The sequence below is a fragment of the Phoxinus phoxinus genome (genome assembly GCF_949152265.1).
Source record: "Phoxinus phoxinus genome assembly, chromosome: 5".
Taxonomy (NCBI): domain Eukaryota; kingdom Metazoa; phylum Chordata; class Actinopteri; order Cypriniformes; family Leuciscidae; genus Phoxinus; species Phoxinus phoxinus.
Window position 1 is genome coordinate 10041101 of NC_136880.1, and position 10973 is coordinate 10052073.

The window sequence follows — 10973 nt, forward strand, 5'->3', positions numbered from 1 at the left end:
GCTTGTCATTGGTCAGCTGTCAAAAAGGCGCTTAAACAGAAAAGTTAAACTTTTTTCAACTTAAAAAGACGCTCTGAGCTGCAGAAAAAGACGCCGGCGGTGGCGTTTAAAAAAGCGCTCAGGACTTTTTTGAAAAAACGGTTTACTCCATATGGTTCTAATGTAGAACAGACGCTGGCAGTTTGAAAAAAGACGCTAAGTGTGAACATAGCCTAAAGCTGTACACTCAGTGCGGTTACATGACCAGTCTAGTCTAGTCATCTAGTCTGTTCTCCTGCAATCAGACTAGCTTAGTCTAAAACTACATACAGTCAAGTTAGTTTGACCCGAGAGCATGGTGGCTAGATAGCAGATATATTTAGATTAAAGACAATGTTTCTACTACTAGGCTGAGAAAGAGATTGCACTTGGTAGTCACTAGAGTAGCTGGCTGCCTGTTTTGGTTTTAAGGGTAGGAAGAAAAGTATCTCTCTCTCTCTCTCTCACACACACACACACACACAGTTTTATTAAAAAACAAGACACATTTCATACTTTGTATGAAATGTATTTTTGTTAACACCTATATTTTCTCTGTTTTCCACAGGTCAAAGATTTGCCAGATCAGCTCCTGCTGGATACACAGGTATTTTGGGCAGGTTCTCTCTGCTGTTGTCAGTAAACTACTGTATTATGAGCAATGCTTGTTAAAGCTACAGTATGTAAGATTTTGAGCCACAAGAGGGCGCTGTTTCCAACAATAACAAAGGCGAATCTTGATGACGCTATGAAGGAGAGTGGAACAATGGGAGATGTCGTTTTTCAACATCCAGAGACGTATGGAATTAATGAATCATGATCACGGATGAGGTAATTTATTAGTTTTTGTATTACCTGTACGTCTGAACGCGAAATTTTATGTCATGATAATGAATTAACTACAAGGAACGCAAAATGTTATGCTATATTATCCTGTTACAGCTATTTGTCAAATGATTTGTTAGGTTATTGCTGCGTGGTTTTAGGATGTTTATAGTTAATGAAGTGTTGTTTTACGTGTTCAAACCAATCGTAGTAAAATTAAATTTGAACGGACATTTGCAAGTAATGGCTTAATATTTTTTAACAACAGATATCCGATTGTATTTAATTGCACTGCCATAATCTCGGTCACGGAACACCTGGTACACAAATATATTAAAATAATGATGGAAATCATAATAGGCTATTACATGCGTGGGTACGGGGACGCGGCCGACAATTTTGTATAATTTTTAATGTTGATATAGATTATCGCACCACGATAGTGTCGTGGGCAAGTGTGCCATCATATAACGTGGGAGACCCGAGTTCGTGTCCCAGCTAGAGGAACTTTTTTTTTTACTAACGCATTTATCCACGTGATATTGCGGAAACCAAGGATAGTGCGGATATTGCGTCACTGATAGGCAACATTTTTTTCCGGGACGGACAATAATTTAAAATTGTGCTACTGTCTTATTCCCCCCCCCCCCCCCCCCCCTCTTTTGCTTTTATATATATATTAGCTGCTGTGTCAAGAAATCCTGCCCAACAAAATTCCACTGAGGCTGACGTAGAGATGACCGTGAGAAACTGGCTCCGGCTCAGCAGGGACAGGAATGGGGGGCGGCAAAGGCGGGGCGAGCAAGCATCGTAAGTGAAATAATTGATTGGACTGATTTTTCTTTGAAACTGACTAACTATTTTGGAGGGAATTTCTTATTTTTGTTGTAGTTTTCTATGTATGATTTGTGGAGTGTTAAATTAAATTATACTGCTTTTGCAAAAACAAAGACTGACATATGTTAGACTGACATTTCCCAGCTTGTCAGATTGTGTATGAAATACACCCTACACATAAACAATCACTTACTTTCAATTTAAGGAATTGAAAAATAAGAGAGCAGCTGCAGACTGTGTAGCCACGGAGTCTCGCATGCAAGTGGGATGCCTACTTCTCAACTGCCTACTTCTCAACTAACTCTTGTCAAATTGTTAGGGAAGAAATTTTATGATTAACACATCACATAAACTGTTTGTGCTGGCAGCGCTGCACTGACTGACAGTTATTGTTTTTCATGAGACTTTTGTGAATACCTGGGGTGTATTCCAGAAAGCAAGGTTAACTTACCGTCAGAAACCTTGAACTCTTGGTTGATTAACCCCAAACTTTCTTACTGTCGGTATGTCGGTTCCAAAACACCTGTGAGGAGTTAGTTTAATCAACCTCCTATTGGTAACCTAGAGTTAATGCGCGCGCACGCCGAGTACATAAAGACATTTTCAATGGATCGCCGATTTCAGGAGTCACCATGGAAACCAAGGGAGAAAAAAAGCGAGCTGCATACTTCGGTAAAACTGAGTTGGAGGTTTTAATGCTTGCTTATGAAGATTATAAGCCCATTATAACTAAAAAAAGCAATACTGCTGCATCAGCAAAAGAAAGAGAGTTGGCTTGGCAAAAAATAACGGACAGAGTAAATGCGTGAGTTTAGAAAATTATAAATGGGCTATTTTACCCTTTCATTAGGCAAAAATTATTTGGGGCATGTAAAAATATTTAAGTAATTACTTGTTGGCCTCCATACATTTCTTAATATTACAGTAGTACTGCACATAATTGGCTAGTTATATGTTGGCTTGTTTTATCAGGTGTAATCCTTCTGGAGCCAGAAGAAGTGTGAGCCAAGTCAAAATGAAACACAAAAACATTCTCCAGCAAGGTATATTTTCTAAACGTACTAAACTTGTTACTGACGCCATGTAATTTAGTATTTAATGTAATTTTGTTTTCTATGTAGCCAATAGAAAGAAGGCTGAGGCCCGTAAAACAGGTGGGGGTCCACCTCCCCTCACCCCAGCATCAGGAGCTGGCACTGTGCCTTAATAAAGGGCGACCTGTGGTCGATGGGATTCCAGGGGGCAGTTCGTCCGACTCAGCTACCAAGACAAGTGGCTTAGTAAAATGTAGGTGTATCATATTAATTCTTATGATTTATTGATGTTTTCACTGTTTTTTGTCAGTATTTTAATAAAGAAAATCATCAACACTGTCACCATTTTAAAAAGGCATTTTGAATGCATTTTACGGTCATTGATTCACTTGTGCAGTATGCATGCTGCTTTGACTGCATATGCTGTATACTGTAATCTTATTACTAGTACTCTAGATATTTCTAATGTCCTTCTGTAATAGTTGTATTTGTTTAAGAATATACATTGAGTATTGAATATGCATGATTATCTTATTGGTTTAATTATCTTGCAGTTGCTGATGGCCACATTGTATTATTGGATCCTCCTGCAACACCACACTCTGTCACAGTTGTAAGTGATTATTGTCTTTAGGTTTCTGTCTGCTAGCTAGACCAAGCATCCTTCCTTATTTTCACTGTAGGATGACGATGAAGAGACCACTTCTGCTGTGACAGAAACAGAAAATGTGGGGAGGCCCATAGAGGTATGATGCATAGAATGCATTCCCCCCTTTTTTACATAAGAGAATAAATAAATTGTCATTGTCATTTTACAGAATATGGCAGGAGATTTTAATACAGCTGAGGGTCCATCTACCTCCACACAGAATCTTAGCAGTGTAAGAAATGTTCTGCAGTTCTCCTTCCTAATTTAAATATTTGGTCTGTGTTTGTATTACAGACTTTTTCAGTCATGTGTAATTATTCTGTCTTTCTAGTTGCCTGCCAAAGAGCTGTATAAGGTCCACCTTCAAAAGCAAATCAGAAAAAGTGACATGGAGATGGACCTTATACAGCTTCAAATGGAGGAGAAAAGGCTTAACCTAAAAAAGGCCAGACTTGAGATTGAATTGCTGGAGCACCAGCTTAAGGTGGGAAACAGTGTGTGAACATTAATCTGTCATTTGTTGTTGAATGAAATCTAAAGCAATAAATACAAATGTCTTTTGTTACAGGAAATAAAGAAACAATGAACTACACTTTGACTGTTAACTGGTTTTTAATTAAAGTGATTTTGGCAAATCATGTCTCGTACCACCCTGCCATCTCTTTGGTCTACTGGGTTCACTGGGGGTTCCTCTTGGCCACCTTCATCAAGAGAAGGGGGGGCCCTCTCACCTCTCAGTGTGGCAATGTTGTGAAGAACAACACAAGCAGCTATGATGTCACATGACCTTTCTGGGCTGACCCTGAGCCCACGCAGGCACTGAAACCTTGCCTTCAGGATGCCTATGGTCATTTCCACCTTGACCCGTGTTCTGCTGTGGGCCAGGTTGAATTGTGCCTGTGGTCCAGGCTCAGGTTCAGGGTAGGGTGTCATCATATAGGGCAGACAAGGGTACCCTCTGTCCCCCAGCAAGTAACCATTGAAGTGTCCTATAAAAGGTAGTTAAAGTGTATAATTGCATTAAAAATAAATAAAAAATTGTGTACGGCAAAACATACCCTGTTGAAATTTGTGGCACAATGATGACTCCCTAAACATTCTGGCATCATGTACAGACCCTGGCCATTTGGCTTCAACATTAGTGATGAGGTGGGTTGCATCACATATTACCTAGTTAGTGGGGACCAGTAATGAGGGTGATTTAATGGTTTAAACTCCCAAACATTTAGCACCCAAAAAATCTATTGTCACCTGCACATTGATGCTATGGATTGACTTCCTATTAACATAGTCTCCTTCATTGACTGAAGGAGCTTTAATGGGAATGTGGGTTCCATCAATGCACCCAATCACATTTGGGAACCCTGAAATTGAAAGTTATATAATTAGAAACATTTAAAATGACTGTACACAGTATGGATAGATTAAGTAAATGGTCTGTCATAGAATATCATAGAACGGACAAACCTGCCACTCTGTGGAATTCCTCTTTAATGACCCTCAGTGGTTTATGGCCAGGGAACTGTACAAAAGTGTGAAGGAACCGTTTGAGTGCAATGCATACTGTACGAACAGCCCTACACACAGTTGCCTTTCCCACATGCTCTGCATCGCCTACTGTATACAAAAAACTCCCCGTCGCAAAAAAACGAAGGGCAATGCACAAAATGTGCTCCGTGTTCAGCGCTAATCCGCGATGTGTCACGTTTGCTATGTATGGTTTCAAAATATTCGTTAAATAAATTAATGATTCTTTTGAAAAACGGTAACGCTCCCGCAAATATTCATTTGGATACGAAAACACATCGATACGTGGTCGTATCACCCTCTCACGGCGGAAAAGATTTCGTATTATCTGTGCTTCCACATCCACTGGATCGTCTTCAAAAGGGCACGCCATGCTCCGTCACCTCTCTGAAACAAACTAACCCTGGAACATAACCTGCTCCGGAGCAGGTTAAGTTCAGAGAGTGAGTTGCTATGACTACTAACATACCCTGAAAGTTACCTCCGTTTTTGGAACCGAAAGTTGAGGTTATCCGCTTACTTACTCTTAAACATACCCGGGTATGTCACATAACCTGCTTTCTGGAATACACCCCTGATACTTCACTTTGACAGTTTATTTTTAAGTGTTGTTGATACACAATAGGAAACTTATGTCCTTGGAGCACAATCTGACAGCACTTAGCCTAAACAAATCAATAAGACCTAACGTTGGGATCCTACTAGAGCGGCGAAAAACATTCAGACATTTACATTACATTTATGCATTTGGCAGACGCTTTTATCCAAAGCGACTTACATTGCATTGTCCTATACATTTATACATAGGTATGTGCAATCCCCTGGGATCGAACCCACAATCTTGCATTGTTAACGCAATGGTCTTACCCTTTGACTTAACACTGGATCAGCTGGTTTTCAAGCATGTTGCGTAGGGCTGCACGAATAATCAAAAAAAAAATCTCGATTCAAACATAAATGTGATCTCATTTCTTAATGATGGCGATTCACTTCCGTGTATTTCCCTAAGATCATGCTGAGTTCAAGCGTGTGAGTTCAAGCGTTATTGGTCACACTCACACAATAAAAAAACACTAACCAATCAATCATAAGTCTCCTCTTCTCTCCTCTCCCTCATTGGCCACGTTCCGCTATTACTGACGTGTAACGTAACAAGGCGGCAGACCTAAACGGGAGTCAGTTTACTTGGTGGATTTGTAGCAGTAAGAGGTAAAAATGAACCCCAGTGTGGAAAATCCTGGTGGCGACGGTGAGAGTGAGGATGTAACAACATTGGTACAGAAAAAAGAAGCACATTCCACCGTGTGGAGCTTTTTCGGGTTTAAACCTGAAGACGATGCGCAAAGAGTTATAATTTGCAAACAGTGTTTTTGCATCGTCGCAGCACCGCAAGGTAACACCACTAATCTATACAATCACCTCAAACGTCACCACAAGATACAGTACGAGTTAGCTATGAGAGACAAGGGAGCCACACCACAAAATACCAGCCGCCAGACAACGCAAACTTCCATAACTCAGACGTTGTACGGAGCATCGCCATACCCTCCCAGTTCCCAGCGGCACAAAGATATAACAAACGCCATCACTCATTATTTAGCTAAAGACATGGCTCCAATCAACACTGTTAAAAACGAGGGATTTAAGGCAATGATACAGACTTTAGACAAGCGCTACTGTCAAGGTGTGACAAAAATCAGAACGGGACTAAGTTCCTTGTGAATGCAGTGTTATCTAGAGATTTCCAGTGAACATCCGTCTCTATGCACTGCGAATCTGTTGCCATGGCAGCAAGGCCAATTGCCCGATTGACAGCAGGTGTGGAGTAATTACAGGGAGCGCTGTGAGAGGGACACGTATCTGAATGGGGCTTTAAAACAGAGAGGAAACAGACTGTGAGCGTGGTTCTCCTCCCGTGAGATACTGTGTTTGTCGACGGATTGTTCTTTTATTGAGGCTGGGCTGTGGAGCGGGCGAAGATCGAAGCTGAGAAGTAGAAAGAAGAGAGTGAAGGATTTGTCAAAGAAAACTCCAGGAATATCGTCAGCAGTGGGAAGGACGCAAAGTGATGAGTATTGGATCTGTTGTTTATATGCACTAACACTGAAGTGGTGTTGAGAGTTTGGAAAGTGTGTGGCACGAGTGAACTAGTACACCGAGTGAATTGTTGATCTGTCCCCAACTTCTGTCCTTCCCTTTGCCGAATGTGACAATAGCTGCACCCGTCTTCTGCTTTCTCCGGGGAGAAGTTGAGCCCTTGCAAAAGGGGAGATTTGATCGGGTGGGAGAAAGACCGGTGGGTGAGTGCTGACCCGAATGCACGGTGTGCGAGTGGAGATGCAGTGCCTGAAGTGACGATTCACACGGTTGGTGTTGTGGAATGAAGTTGTTGTGTGGAGAAGTAATAGTAGTCTGCTGTGCACTCTCCCCCTGCAGTCTTCCACCCACTGTCTCCGAGGAAGGGCTTCTGATACAACAAGCGCCCAACTTACTACTTCGAGACAACCCGGCTCTGTTAATGTGGAATGTTTCATATACTGTTGAACAGTTAAACCTTGCTGTATTGTTCCAGTGCCCAGCCCAAGTGGAGCGTTTCCTCGAAGTTTCCTCCTCGCCTGGTGGTCTCCACACGCCCCTATTGAACGCCTCTGCCCTGTTCAGAAAGAGAGAAGGTATTTCAGCTGAATGTTTCATATACTGTCGAACAGTTAAACCTTGCTGTATTGTTCCAGTGCACAGCCGAAGTGGATAGTTTCGCTCGAAGTTTCCTCCTCGCCTGGTGGTCTCCACACGCCCCTATTGAACGCCTCTGCCCTGTTCAGAAGAAAGAAGGTAGTTCAGCTGAATGTTTCATATACTGTCGAACAGTTAAACCTTGCTGTATTGTTCCAGTGCACAGCCAAAGTGGATCGTTTCGCTCGAAGTGTCCTCCTTGCCTGGTGGTCTCCACACGCCCCTATTGAACGCCTCTGCCCTGTTCAGAAGAAAGAAGGTAGTTCAGCTGAATGTTCCATATACTGTTGAACAGTTAAACCTGGCTGTATTGTTCCAGTGCCCCAGGCCGCACTCTTGTCCGGAGTAGAAGACACCTACCGGGGTATACTTACCTTTTTCCTCTCCTGGCCCGGTCCGCTCGTTAACCGGTTCACCCGCGTCCCGTCCGAGTCTGAGGCAACCGTCCCTTGAATACACACCTGGTTCTGGCCTGAATGGGGTCCGTATAACAAGATGTGAAAGATAATAAAAATTATGTTATATCAGCCAGCGCACATACCTGTATTTAGTTCCTGTTTTCGGTCGAAGTCCAAAGTAGTCGATTGTCACGTGCATAGGTTTAGTTACCAATGATCACGCGCGTGAACTCGACAATCGACTACTTTGGACTTCGACCGAAAACGAACTAAATACAGGTATGTGCGCTGGCTGATATAGCATCATTTTTATTAATATCTTTCACATCTACTGCAGTCAGATTCACTCGTGTTCACTCTGAAGGAATCACTCAACATGGCTGGGCACTTGTATGACACATCAAGGATGATAAGAGAAATAAAAGCAGGTTTAAAATTAGACCGCATTGAAGTCAATAGGGTGCAAATTTAAAAAACAGGATAACAGCGTAGGCAACACCGATTTTTGTTGTTGTTCTCTGTAATGACAGCACTCCAAATTTACTAAAAATTTTGCTCAATGTTAAAATTGACCGGAGTTCTCCTTTAAAGAAAAGTATAGTGATCCACACACTCAGGAGCTGCTCGACATAGTCCAGTTTAAATCGTGGATCCAATACTGTGGCTATGTCAGCGAGGACAACAAAGTCAGTGTCAAAGACAGACTGAAGAATGAAATGACTAGCATTGGTATGGTAAGTATATCTTTACATGATTCACAATATTTATTGTCTCACAGAGTAAGAAATTTACATTGGGCTACATTGTTTACAGCTGCAAATAATTGAAAATGGAATCCGCTAACCCACCATAGTTTTTAACTGCTGAGATGTTACTTTTGTTAACAAGTGTAGAATATTAAGATTTTTATTTGATCTGTTCTCTTTTCCAGCAAAGTTCCCCCCACAACTGCCCCCAGCGCCCAGCCTTCGCTGCCCCCTGTAGAAAAGAAGAGAAAGACCGTAGGCAGTTTTTTTAAAGCAGCAAAGGGCAATGAGGCAGCAGCACCATCTGATGCTTCTTCTCAAGAGAATGATGTTGACATGGAGCTAGGCTCATATCTGCTCACAAGAAACATTGGTGGAAAGAACACAAGGGACAATATCCAATACTGTCTGTGCTGGCAAGGAAATACCTCTGTATCACTGCTAGAAGTTCCCCATCAGAAAGGGTTTTTAGCACAGGGGGGAACATCGTAACACGCCAGCGTTCCTCCCTGAAACCTCAAAATGTTGATAGGTTAGTGTTCTTGGCCAAGAACCTTTAAGGTTATGTTACATAAAAAATCCTATTGATTCAATAGAACGCCTGAGCACACAAGGGAATCCCAATATGGCGGCGCGGTGGCTTCACTGTTTATGACGTCATGAGCTATCCAGTCATTCTATATAGATCAGTGGTGTAAACGCTCACTGCTGTGATTGGTTGACATCTTTGCATATGAAATAGCCACCATTACATGTGGAAATATCTCAAATATTTTTTACAAAGTTTTTACTATTACAGCTTTGAGATTAAGGAATCGTGAAAAGTAATGATTATAGCATTATATTTATATATATTCCATCACATGAAAGGTTGCAGTGATGAGCATTGAGCAGATGACGAGCATTGACCAGCAGCCATATCACCCTGTAGCCCAAGACTCACTGAAGCTAAGCAGGGCTGAGCCTGGTTAGTACTTGGATTGGAGACCTCCTGGGAAAACCAGGTCGCTGCTGGAAGAGTGAGGCCAGTAGGGGGTGCTCTCCCTGTGGTCTGTGTGGGTCCTAACACCCCAGTGTAGTGATGGGGACAGTATACTGACAAAGAGCACCGTCCTTCGGATGAGATGTTAAACCGAGGTCCTGACTCTCTGTGGTCATTAAAGATCCCAGTATGTCTTTCGAAAGAGTAGGGGTGTAACCCCGGCATCCTGGCCAAATTTGCCCAGTGGCCTCTGTCCATCATGGCCTCCTAATCATCCTCATATATACACTAATTAGCTACATCACTGTCTCCTCTCCACCAGTAAGCTGGTGTGTGGTGGGCGTTCTAGCGCAATATGGCTGCTGTCGCATTGGTGGTGGTTGAGGAGATTCCCCCTTCTATGTAAAGCACTTTGAGTGCCAAGAAAAGCACTATATAAATGTAATGAATTATTATTATTATTGAGCAGATGACAGTCTGTTGATCGCTTGAATGAAGAGATTCATCATTGCAACGTAATTTCTGCTCTCTCACGAATACTTTCACCAAATAATAATGCAAACACGATGTAAATACAGTAAGAGCTTTGTTGTGCAGTGTAACAGTGTCATTGATTTCATAACGAGTTTTGGCAAGTGTCCAGATAAACCTGCGCTTTGTGATTGACAGCTCAGGCGATTGGAAAGGGATTGTTCTTTAACCGCTTTCTGTATATAATTTAATCCGTTTAAATAAGATTATTTTCATCCTACTAAGAGAAACGATGTGAAATTGATCTTTTAGTCACTGGCTTGATTTACGGATACATAAACCGTATTGAACTATTACTAACATGCGTAAATCCAATGCCACACGACAGAGGCATTCCAATCCTAACAACTGCGTACCCTTCCGATGTCTACTAGTACTATTTTCTCTTTTCCTATTGCTCTCTGGAATTGCCAATCTGTAGTAAATAAAGCTGGTTTCATTACATCTATTTCTAGTCATTTAGGTCTCACCCTTCTGCCCCTGACTGAGACATGGATCAGACCAGAGGACACTGCCACATTGGCTGCCCTCTCCACTAAATTCACTTTCTCACACACCCCTCGTCTGACTGGAAGGGGTGGAGGTACTGGTCTGCTCATCTCAAACGATTGGAAATTTAATCATTTGCCACCTATGTGTAACAGCTCATTTGAATCACATTCTATTACCATCACTAGTCCTATTAAAATTCAT

General features: G+C 41.9%; 1 long non-coding RNA gene across 1 annotated transcript; it reads left to right on the forward strand.

The window, feature by feature from the left end:
• The first annotated feature begins 592 nt into the window (after positions 1–592).
• Positions 593–3579, forward strand: LOC306998846. The gene is made up of 6 exons (XR_013797682.1): positions 593–849; positions 2653–2723; positions 2802–2967; positions 3269–3327; positions 3398–3460; positions 3533–3579. It is a non-coding gene; the product is annotated as an uncharacterized lncRNA (long non-coding RNA).
• The last annotated feature ends 7394 nt before the right edge of the window (positions 3580–10973 follow it).